Source organism: Vespula pensylvanica, chromosome 19, assembly GCF_014466175.1.
Source record: "Vespula pensylvanica isolate Volc-1 chromosome 19, ASM1446617v1, whole genome shotgun sequence".
Taxonomy (NCBI): domain Eukaryota; kingdom Metazoa; phylum Arthropoda; class Insecta; order Hymenoptera; family Vespidae; genus Vespula; species Vespula pensylvanica.
Window position 1 is genome coordinate 3,639,161 of NC_057703.1, and position 12,209 is coordinate 3,651,369.

General features: G+C 29.6%; 1 long non-coding RNA gene across 1 annotated transcript in view; it reads right to left on the reverse strand.

Moving 5' to 3' along the window:
• Nucleotides 1–1,075: 1,075 nt before the first annotated feature.
• LOC122635825 overlaps nt 1,076–12,209 on the reverse strand; it is a 25,817-nt gene continuing 14,683 nt past the window's right edge. The window contains exon 3 of the long non-coding RNA XR_006328767.1: nt 1,076–1,146. This is a non-coding gene — a long non-coding RNA (uncharacterized LOC122635825). The remainder of the gene's footprint in view (nt 1,147–12,209) is intronic.

A 12,209-nucleotide genomic window follows, 5' to 3' on the forward strand; every position in this document is an offset into this window, starting at 1 on the left:
AATTTGCTCTAAATAAGACGTGATAGATACGAAAGGAAGATAAAAACAAAAGATAAAAAGCAAAAGATCGTGTGAATAGTCGTCCAAGAGAACAATTAGTCGACATTAGAAATCCGAAAAAACAGAACACGCTCTTCTTATATTAACTTAATTCTTAATAAACTTATTGTTATTACTTTTTATATTTTATGTTAATAAAAACATGAAGAAATAATATAGTAAACTAATTAGTATAAATTATTATTTCAGATCTACAGATTAAAACATTTTAATACAGATTTCATATAAATTTATAAACTAATATTCAATATATTAGTTTTTTGTTACTAGTAATTAAAGTTTAATAATTAAAATCTCTAGTTTTTATTAATAATTTAATAATTAATTATAACTACTAGTAATCAATAGTAGTTAACATTAACAATTTCGTAAGGGAAATATTCTAACAAATTTTGGTTGTAGTTCCTAAAGGCACTTGTAATTAATCGAGACAAAATTTGGCAGATGTCATAGTATGAGATAATAGATCTGAAATATAAATAATTTTAACTGCTGGAAATCACGTGTTTCAAAGATATAAGTTCTTATAGATATAATACATATACATTTCACTGTTATCAGATGCTCTACTAATAGTGCATCAGTGGTATAGATGCATTGTAATATAAACAATGTATGTATGAATGAAATATATAGTTGAGAAATAAATAAATAAATATATATATATATATATATATTGCTTGTAAATTTATACAGCTTTTTCATCACCGTCAACAGCAGCTTGCTTCCGATTGACAGTCTTCAGTTGGCCCGTCGGAGGAAATTGGAAGAAAATGGTCTCTTTCTGTCTCTTTTCTTTCGCTTTTATTTTCTCTTTTTATATTTTCGATCGCCTAAATATGATAACCTTTACATACACAATGCTTTCTTTTGGTTGCTGTACGTTATTGGATGCACGAGACAATTATTTTGTGCATTTTCCATGTCCTTCCTCTACCACATATCTTGATATAATGTCGTCGAATTTCATTCTATAACTGAAGTATTTCAGATTGACGCTGCGATCACCCTCAACAAAACTCTTTCCACTTTGCCTATCTAGTACGAAACGATCGGATTGTCATAGTACGAGATAAGAATTCTTTGCTGTTGAAATAAAAAAAATAAAATAAAATAAAAATAAAACAAAATTAATCAACGATAGCGTTTTTCCTTTCTTATATAGTAAAGAAGTCTTACAATTGACACACAGTAGGAAATAAACAAAAAATGATAAGAATGTGATCGCAATAAAAAATAAAAAGAAATTAACCGATCACATTTTACCTTTAAAAGAACAAAAGAAATGTGGTAGGACGAAATAGGGAACAAAAAGATAAGAACGTGGGAGTTGTGATAAAAGACAAAGCTGATTAATCGTTGTCATCCTTTGCTCATAGTATATGTGAGCGTAAAATCGTACGATCAACACATTGTTGATTCGATTTTCTGGACATTATGATTGCTGCATCACGTTCGATATGACTTTCGTCTATTTTAAGTTTTTAAACAAAGTCGGATTGGTGAACAAATTACCAATAGTTCCGTTGTCAGAGTTACCTGTAAATTCGATTCACGAATTAAGTAGAATACGAAAGATACAAACGCGTTATGCAAAAATAGTAGTGGATTTGAATAGAAAATTTACAGTGCATCTGTCCAATCGTATGATTACATAGAGGGTTCAGAAACTGAACGGAATTTGAGTTTATCTCCGAATACAATAACTAACTCGGGGTTAATATGTTGAGATGTATAGTTTATTTCTTATATATATATATATATATATATATATATATATATATATATAATTTAGATCTTTATAGTAGTTGAAGAGATTTTTAAGAGTTAACAATAAAATTCTGAGTGTAGTTAGATCTCTTGTGTTTTTGGAAAATGTCCATAGGAAACGTCCATGGGAGAGAAAAAAATTCTTATGGTGTAATGGTGATATTTAGGTTTAATATTCTTATGATGATGCGTATAATAGTTTTAATAATAATGATAATGATAATGATAATAATTATAATGATACTAATAATAGTAATAATAATGATGGTATAATAACAATAACAATAACAATAATAACAATAATGATACAAGTCATAATGGTACTGATAGTAATAGGAAAAGGAGGGTTAACGTGGGGTGAAATGTAACACGTAAACTCTTTGTTGTGTTCGTATGACGATCCGTTCGAATATCGCCTTTACAGTACATAGGTCATATATGAATACAACGAAATCATTTCTTATAATGTTAACGAGAAAAAGGAAGAAGAAGAAAGAAACAATAATAATAAAGTTAAGAAAAAGTTGAAGATTACAGATATGATGAATGATAGTATTAAGTATTCTCACGCTCGATATTTTCCTCGTTGAAAGTGCGTAACTTAAGGAATCACTTATATTGATAATAAAAGTAAACTGATCTCTTTTAGCATTTTCAAACTAAACTCTCGTTATTCTATTGCGCCATTGTTAATACTATAATTCTTAGTCCCTTAAATTACTCATACGTTCACCTATCAGTTCCAAACACAAAAACATAATTATAGGATCTAAACTTCAATATTTTTCCTTATAACCATGCACTTCGACAAATTGTAAATTGTTCAAATCTTAGCGTCAGCCAGACCTCACTTCATGATACAATAAACTTCTTGTTAAATTATGGGATCAATCAGAATCGTAAAGGTAATACTATTATCTAATAGAAAACAAACCATTTATCCTCTGCAAGTTTCGCAAGTTCTCTGCAAGAATCTAAAAAGTTAGTGAGTATTTATTCCGTTAAACCAGAAGCCGGTAATTAAGTAATAAGTCCGTATTCAGCCATTTAAAATCAGTAACCAAGTAATAATTCAGTATTCCATATTCAGTAAAATCGATAACCATATATAATTCAGTATTCTGTATTCTGTAAACTCGGTAACTAAGTAATAAGTTCGTTATCTACATTTTAGTAAATTAATAAATCTGTGTCTCGCATTTTATAAAGATCTTAAAAAATTTATAAGACTGCATTTAAAAATCAATGAATCTACATTCATTCGAACAGTCTGTATTTGAAGTAAATAACTTGAAATCTTTATTCTAATGTCTATTATCTCCTTCTTTTCCTAGCCTATTTGTCTGACAAGATTTCCTGTTATTTAATTTTATTAACCTACGTTTCCTGCTTCGTCGCTCGTCAATGAATTTACGTTTCTTAAAGTCAATAAAAACTAAGGACAGACTAATCTAATAAAGACTTTAGGGCCTGATAAAATCATGGTAAAATTAGGACGTAAAAATAGTAATGACGATAGCGGCAAAAACTTGATGAACGCAAACGTGGAAAAAAAAGAAGGAAGACAAAAATGGGAAATAAATGCCTTATTTTTTGCTTAGGAATTCATTTCGAAGACAACGGAAGAAAAAGAATGAGAGATCTTTTATTCCGTCAAAAAATAAGAAGATAAAAAAATAAAAAAAAATAGATTTTCGATGTTTTACGATGTATATCGCGAAGCAATAACTAACGACATTGACGTATTGTAGGATTAAGAAAATATTCATGTATGTGTAAATGTTGAAAGAATGCTAGGGATAGTATTTATAAGATAGAAACATAATTATAGGAGTATAAATGATATGAAAGTTTATACACGTGTGAAGATTAGGCGATGCCTATTTTCGAACGCGTTTTATCTGGACGCAGTTCGTAAGAGCGAGTTCTAAAAGATATACATGGATGAAAAAAAAAAAAAAACGATAATGAGCGAGTAAAAGAAAGAAACGATAATCAATACAAAGAACTATGCATCAATGCGGAGATATGAGAGTAGACAACAGAGTATAACAGAGCAGAGTAGAAATGTTTAGAAAAGGTATTTGGTGCTTAGAAACGGCCTATGTGTTCCATGGTCGTTAGGAACACTAGGTTCCCTCTGCTGCTTTCCTTTTTCATAGTTATTCCCTTTCGATAACTGAGTGCTAACTATTCTATATTCAAGATCTTCGTCTCCAGGATATATCGTCGACATTTTTTTCTTAAAGAAAGAAAAACATATTTCCCGCTTTGTTCTATTTTAAAATAAAACATTTTGCTGATGACCCTTAGCCAAATATCTACCTTCATGGAATATTCTATTTCATCGACTACGAGATAGTTACCTATCAAATATCACTCTGATCACCTAAGTTCATCAAATATCACTCTAATCACCTATAGTCCATCTAAATTTGGCGAATCCGTGCGGTTGCAAGAGTTACCTCTTTCTTCTCCTCTGGAACTATCAAGGGCAGATCTCGCTCTTGATAGGTACTTCTTTTCCCGTCTTGTAGATTTGAAAAAAGTGCTCCTGCGAAACGGATCTGCTTCCACTTATGCCCCTTGTTACGGAGCCTGATTTCCCATGTAAGAGAATAAGAGTGGCAAGCACACATTCACTCATTACCTTGACGTTATATTTAATCATTTATATTAATCATTTATATTATCAGTTATATTATCAATATTTAATCATGCAAAAGTGTTAATTACTTATGCATTTATCCCTACATTTGCTGGACGTTTTGCGTAACTCCTTTTCTAATCGTCCTCTCCACATATGGTACCAAACGATCTGCATAAACAATTTTTTTTCTCTTGAAGATTTTTTTATAAAGAATATCACATCGTTGATCTTTTTTAAAATTTTATATGGGCCATCCTAATTATTCTCGAGTTTTTATGCTTCGTGTATTCATTGAGGATTAACAACCACACAATAATATAACAGTTGTAATAATGTAACGATAATAAAGTAACAAAAAGAAAATTGATTACTAGGAGCAAATAAGGCTCTGTTGTAAAATACGATTTGAAAATTAATTATTAAACAAAAGAAAAGGGAAATTCGGCTAAATAAAAGGTGAACGTATATCATGTGGTATTTAAATCTGATGGAAACATATGAATTAAACGATAAATATCTTTCTATATATTTGTGCGATTATTATAATGTAATAAAATTTCATTATAATGCAATATAATGAAACATTTTCATTTTTTGATTTTTATAGTAGTAAACAAGTGTAAAGAACGTATAATATCTCAAGAATATTAATTTTTTTCTTTACGCACAAATTGATAGCAAAGCGTGGTTGCAGAATTTAAAAACAGTATGAAAAATTAATAAACAAAATATAGTATATAAATGCAATGCCAGTTGAAATCTTATAAATATTGAATCACTTGACGTAGCACGAATTATTTTTTATGGAGAGTGAAGATTGAAAGAACCTTAATTTTTAATGGAACGTTACTGCTTTGTATATAACTTGCCACTATGACACTATTAGTTATATTACGCTTCTTATATATTTTATTCCAATTCTTATATATTCGTCTATATATAGTATATACTTTGTCACCTGATGATATACGATCGACATAATAAAATTGCGACCAATAGGGATTACAGTTTAATTGTAAGACGTAGAAAAGGATAATGATAAATATAAATAGAAAAAGATAGTTAATACTTTCAACGCAATACTTTTGCAAACGAATGTAATCAATTGCAAGATATGAGAAAGTTTAAATTGATTTGCTATCTAATAAGTGATCACATATATTTTATACAATATAAATCGCAATTATAGGAAGAAACGAATAGTGAAATTACGCACGGTAATTATTTATTTTACTAAATTTTATTATTATATGAATATTTTAAATTAAAGCTTAACACTGTAAAGAAAACTTAATACTACGTTTTTCGGTATGAGCTGTAACATCTTAATTGTCGCCACTTCCATCTTTTGTTATTTATGGTATTTTTTCTTCTTTCTTCTTCCTATAGAGATTTGTTTTTCCTCGATATCACATGCAACAAACTATTGCACACTCTTTTTTCTAGATCTTAATCTATACTTTAAATCTATTTCCTACATAATTCATAGTGGCTTTACTTCTCCTTTTCTTATGCATACGCTGAGAGCACGTCGGATTCTGACAGTTTATCTCAGAGATCTTCAGAGAAGTAAAAATTAATACTGCAAATATTTTCGCTAATAAATCATTTATAGAAGCTGACTAAAAAGGAAAGAATAAGAAAAGATAATAATAAATAAATAATTTTCATTTTTAGAATGGAAAATCTCGAAAAATTGAAGTTTACGCCAGTAAATAACCCGGTATTTGATTTGTTTATAAATTAAAATTGCTTCAAGTTGCTTATAAGGATGATTTATTTTTATGATTTATTTTGTTTAGGTCTTGCATCGAACTGTGACAACAATTTAACACTGATCATATAGACTTCATCTATTATCAATTCTTCTAATTATTGTATTATATTATCAGTTATTCTATTAAAAAGTGTTTTATTACTTCAATAGATAATGCCGGTAATCTTAAAAGGTATTTTCAAAGCGGTGAATTGTACTAATTGCTACTACAGTCTTGTCAGTTGATGTGCAAGTAATATAATCATTGTGGTAACTTTTCGTAGTTGTGTAACGATTACAAATTTGTATCAAAAGTTGATGAAAAAAAAAGTTTTTCCACAACCGTTTGGATCAGTCAAGAATAGATGGAGAAGTGACTATGTTTCGGAAAGAAGATTAAAATTTGCAGCAACAGTTCTTTCTGTTTCTCATTTGCCACTTGCATTAAATCGCATAAAGTGCATAAAATCGCTCAATAAACATTAGATACTCTCTTTTATTAGCAATAGTTCTAAGTTCATGTACAGTTGCAATTCTTAGATCACGATTTATTTCTGAATTTTCGTTATCATGTAACTGTTGACATGGATCTGGTTCTGCTTATCTGTTAACAAAATGTTTCATATCAGTTTCATTATCAGGAATTTCCGCTTCGAAACATAATTATCCACAAATTTCAATTGCTTTCTAAACATTCAAATCAAATTCAAACTATTTGCATCTATCTAAAATTAAGTAAACATATTCGTCTTAAAGTCTAACGAATTTCTTTACTCCAAGAGTTTCGTTATCTCTTTGTTCTTGAATGGTAAATGCAGGATAATTTCGATAACGTATTACATATGGTTTTCTTTTGCTTTACGTACGTATTATTCGCATTACATGTGTAATTTGGAACGAATTGTGCACACATGATCTTTTAATTTCCTGTAGTCTTTATTAAAGAGTTTTTGTCAACTGAGAACATTCTGAGAAGTGACATACATAATTCATTTAATCCTTCTATCTTGAAAATTTTACAATCAAATACCGATATTCAATACATTTTAAAGAAATATATTTGTGCTGTTTATGTTGTAAAATACATCAATAAAATTATTAGAGGCATTAGCAATCATTAGATTATAGAAATAATGAACGATTATCCTAAATTCGATATTATTGAAAAATAGATGTGGATATGATTAACACAATTGAAATTAGCAATCAGAAAGCCGTTTCGTATATATTGCGAGAGCCGATATCAAGGAGTTCTACCGTCATAGCCTATATACCAACTTCATGGCAAATTCAACGATTAAGCGTTGAAGAATTTACATGTTAAGTATTCAGGATTTAAACTACGAATCAAGAGATCAAGAATTAATTATCTTTCCAGATGTGATAAATACAAGTAGAAGCTTTAGGAGCTTGAAAAGACTATACTTCCACAATTTGTTGCAAATTACACACGTATTGTGAATAATACGTATGTAAAACGAAAGAAACCATATAATATATTATCAAATTGCGACATACAGATCTTAATAAGTATGAACGAGAAATAGTCATTCAGCATTTATCATTTAACAACGAAAACAACGAAAATCTTGGAGTAATGAAATTCGTTAGACTTTAATACGAACCTGACGATTTAATCCTACACAGATGTAAACAGTTTGAATCCGATTTGAATATTTAGAGAACAATTGAAATTTGTGGACAATTATGTTTTAAAGCTGAAATTTCTGACAATAAAACTGATGTGAAAGATCTTGTTAACAGACGAGTAGAATCAGATCCATTGCAGCAGTTATATAACGAAAATTCAAAAATAAATCATGATCTACGAGTCGCAATTCTAAACAGACTTGATATTATTACTAGAAAAAAAAAAGAAAAAAAAAATCTACTGCGGACTTTATGAACTGATACGAATGGCAAGTGAATAACAAAAAGAACTGTCGCTACAACTTTTAATCTTCTTTCCGAAACGCGTTCGCTTCTCCAACTATTCTTGATTGGTTCAAACGGTTGTGAAAAAGCATTCGTCCTTCGACTTTTGATGCAAATTTATAATAGTTACATGACTACGGAATGCTCATATCACTTATGTATCAATTGGTAAGAATGCAATGGTAATTGATGGCACAACCGTATATATCATTTTGAAAATATCTCTTTTAAGATTATTGCCATTATTTATTGAAGTAATACAATAATATAGAGAACTTTTCAAATACATTGAGGCGCTGATAATAGATAAAGTCAGCATGGTCAATGCTGGACTAATGTTACAGATCGATACAAAGCATAAATAAATTATTAATAATTACGATAGAAAATGTGGAAAGTATACATCATTTTTATAGATCTTACGACAATTTTCTCCCGTTTAAGCAATTTCAATATATTATCAAATTAAACAGTGGATCGGTGGCGCTATAGAGTAGACTTAAATTTTTCGAGTTGAAGCAACTTATGGGATAATCGAATTAAACATTTTCAACACTCTTAAGACAAATTGGAAATGACATGCAACTGGAAGAGTTTGAACTACAATTAATAGAATCACGGTTGTTCTAACAAAAATCAAAAAGAGACGGTATCATTGACATTGGTGGGCTATCAAATGAAATCATACTTGTGCTGCACAAATCACACATGATTATAATTAACATTAATGTCTCTTAGAGTTTAATCAATGAAAAAATTACATAGAGTTGACATTTTAATAATAGTGATGACGTGACACGAATATGGTTGGAGTTCCCTATTTCACTTAAAATCGGTGAGAAAATAAGGTACGAGATTAGCGCATAAGTATAGAGCAATTACATTATCTGTTTCAATATTAAGATAATCCCCTTAAATAACAAAACAATTGTCGCCAAACGGAATCGTTTTCCCGTTATATCTGCTTCTACTATCACTATATCAAGGAAATATCTTCAATGAGACCATGTATGAATACGATGAGATTCACTCCTAATAGCTTTTTTATGTGGTATTGTTGCCACATTGAATTATCTATATTAATAAACTTCACATTATTACATTAAATAATGAGCACATATTTTATCATGGATGGCGAACAGTATCGTTTATGGTAAATTTGCAAGGATAATTCCGATGATTAGCATTCAATAAATTAAATACAATCGACAAAGTATTGACAGATTTCATCACCAACAGATCGGATCTATCAATATTTTCGTTCAATTGCCAGTCTAAGAACTTATGTTATAATGATACTATTGTAGAAAGATGAAAAATTTTGCTACTTTTAGAAATGTGCTGAACATTAAATAATCAGCAATTTTAATTGCATCGTCCAATTCAAAAGATCTGGTATAAGGAATGGTGAAATTTCAATTTATCAAATTTCAAATGATAGGGCAATAATTACCAGGATGATTATATAACACTGAATAGAGCAATCGAAAAAATACTTGCTGTTAGTTGTTTGTTACAGAATGAACAAGTCATTCTCACTTGGTAATTCATATTATATCAAATAAATCAATTTCACAGATTACTGATTTTATCCATAAAGATTTATTCATCTATATCACAGAAGACGGTGTATAGTACTTTGCTAAAAGAGATAATAAAATACTTATGACTTCGAATAGAGATTTCAATGTTAATCTTCTATTAGCTGAAACAGTCACTAATTGAATTCCTAAGTAAGAAATTCAACTTATATACGAATAACAATAGAACAGTGTCAAATAGAACTGGGATTGTAATCGATTAGAAGGAAATAAACACATCCAAAAAATAATATCATTTGTAAAGAAGTATTACATAAAAAAATATAAAAATAGTACGTGTACATAAATATTATTTACATTAAATTAAAATATTTTTACGAAAAAATGAATGTACAATTAAATCGAATCCACAAGTTTTATCTTTAACGGGCAACCACTTATCCATCTTTTTTTTTATGCACAAACAATTCTTAATTGATTAAAAAAAAAAAGATAGAAACTTTTAAAGAAAATATCACACACTTAAAATACAAAAATATCGAATAACGGCATAAAGTGGATAAAATATTAGCAGCACATGGCAAGGAAAGTATTTCCGTAAAAGATAGAAAATTTAGAAAACACGTTGCTGCTAGCATAACATGAGTTGAATATTAAAAAAAATTGGATAGGGGGTTAAAGGAAAAGAAGAAAATGAAAAATAAAAAATTGACTGTTACAAAACGAAAAGCATTAATCTTCCCCATTTTTTAAAACTATTAGGCCTTCTTGCCATTGGTGTAGCAAGTATTGTTTCTGCGCTTTAAAAAACGCAAAAACAACAATTGGAAGAATTGGAAGATTAGATTAAAATATGTTAGAGTAAATAGTATTAGTAGAATATGAATTCACATCTTTTAATCTTTCATATTTATATCTTCCTTTGATCTTTCTTTTTATTATATATTATATCACAATCATCAAATCTCAGTTTACTTTCAAACGTCGAACATCGTTCTCTAGCAGATTATATTCAGTGTTTACTACCAGCAATTATAAGTTTACGCAAACCTATAAATATCTTCTTATATGGAAGTTTGCGTATTATCTGTCAGCATGTGATAGCGAGTGATAAACAAACTTGTCGTTATGGCAAGTTTGAGTTACTAATGGCACAAGATGATAATCTAAAGTTATTTATTAACAAAAATGGTAAAAATTATACCATTAACAATCAATCGATAACCCGGAGATTAGGAACTTCGACAAATTAAATGGACATCGATAACCCTAATACTAAACATGATGCTACAAAGAAATGGAAATTCAACATATCAAATTGCTACCTATCCTTAATAGATTTAGACGAACCACATGATAAATAGCTAAGCAAAATACCAGTCAGCAAATCATTTAGCAAACTACAAGAAGTAGAGGAAGTACTTCCAGGGAACGATAGAACGGAAAGGAATAATTCACAGCCGAAACCCCACCAATACATATAGAAACTCAGGTCATTGCACCGCTAATTAATTTATTGAAAGAAATAGCTAAAGAAGAGTACACATTACAGCAACTAAAGAACAACCACGTTAAAGTGCAAGTCAATACCTACAGGAAGGTCATTAAGGCCTTAAAACAGAAGAATACAAATTTTTATACCTATCAGCCAAAAAAAGACAGAAGTTATAAGGTAGTACTTAGAGGAATGCATTCAAGAACAGATACTGGCACTATAATTGATGAATTGAAAAGAATAAACCTTCAGGTAAAACAAATAAACAACATAATTAAACGTGACACAAAGCAACTATTGTTGCTGTTCTTCATCGACCTCGAACCAAATAATAATAGCAAAGATATGTAAAAAATTGATAAGCTGCTTAACACGATAGTTTCCTTCGAAGCTTCCAAAACAAAAAGAGATATTCCGCGGTGTTTACATTGTCAAAGCCATGGCCATACCAAAAATTATTGCAATGAAACTCCAGCATGCGTTAAATGCGCAGGTAAGCATTGGAACTCGAGCTGTCCATATATAGGCAAAATAAACAATATTAAATGCTTTAATTGTCCGGGAAATCACCCAGCAAGTTACAAAGGCTATATAGTTAGAAAATAGTTACAGTAAAAACTCTATCCTAAACTTAGACACAAATCAGCTTTCGAAAACTTTAATTCAACAAACAAAATTACCTCTGCAAACTTCAGCAACAATTTCTTCGGGGGGCCGCAGTTAAATCCAAGAACTAGCAATAGGACATATGCAGATGTATTTCGACCATAGGAGGCGTTACTATCGAATGTAAATAATGTCACTGAGTCTGAGACATTTGAAATTAAAAACCTGTTGATAATTACAGCTAAAAATTCAGAAGTAATATCGAACATGGTGGTTCAACAAATCCATCTCCTAACTCAACAATCACAAGTAAATAAAGTATCAGAACTTTTAACGTCCATATTAAACAAGAACAACAAATAAAATAGATTCATTAAAAATTGCAATTTGGAACGC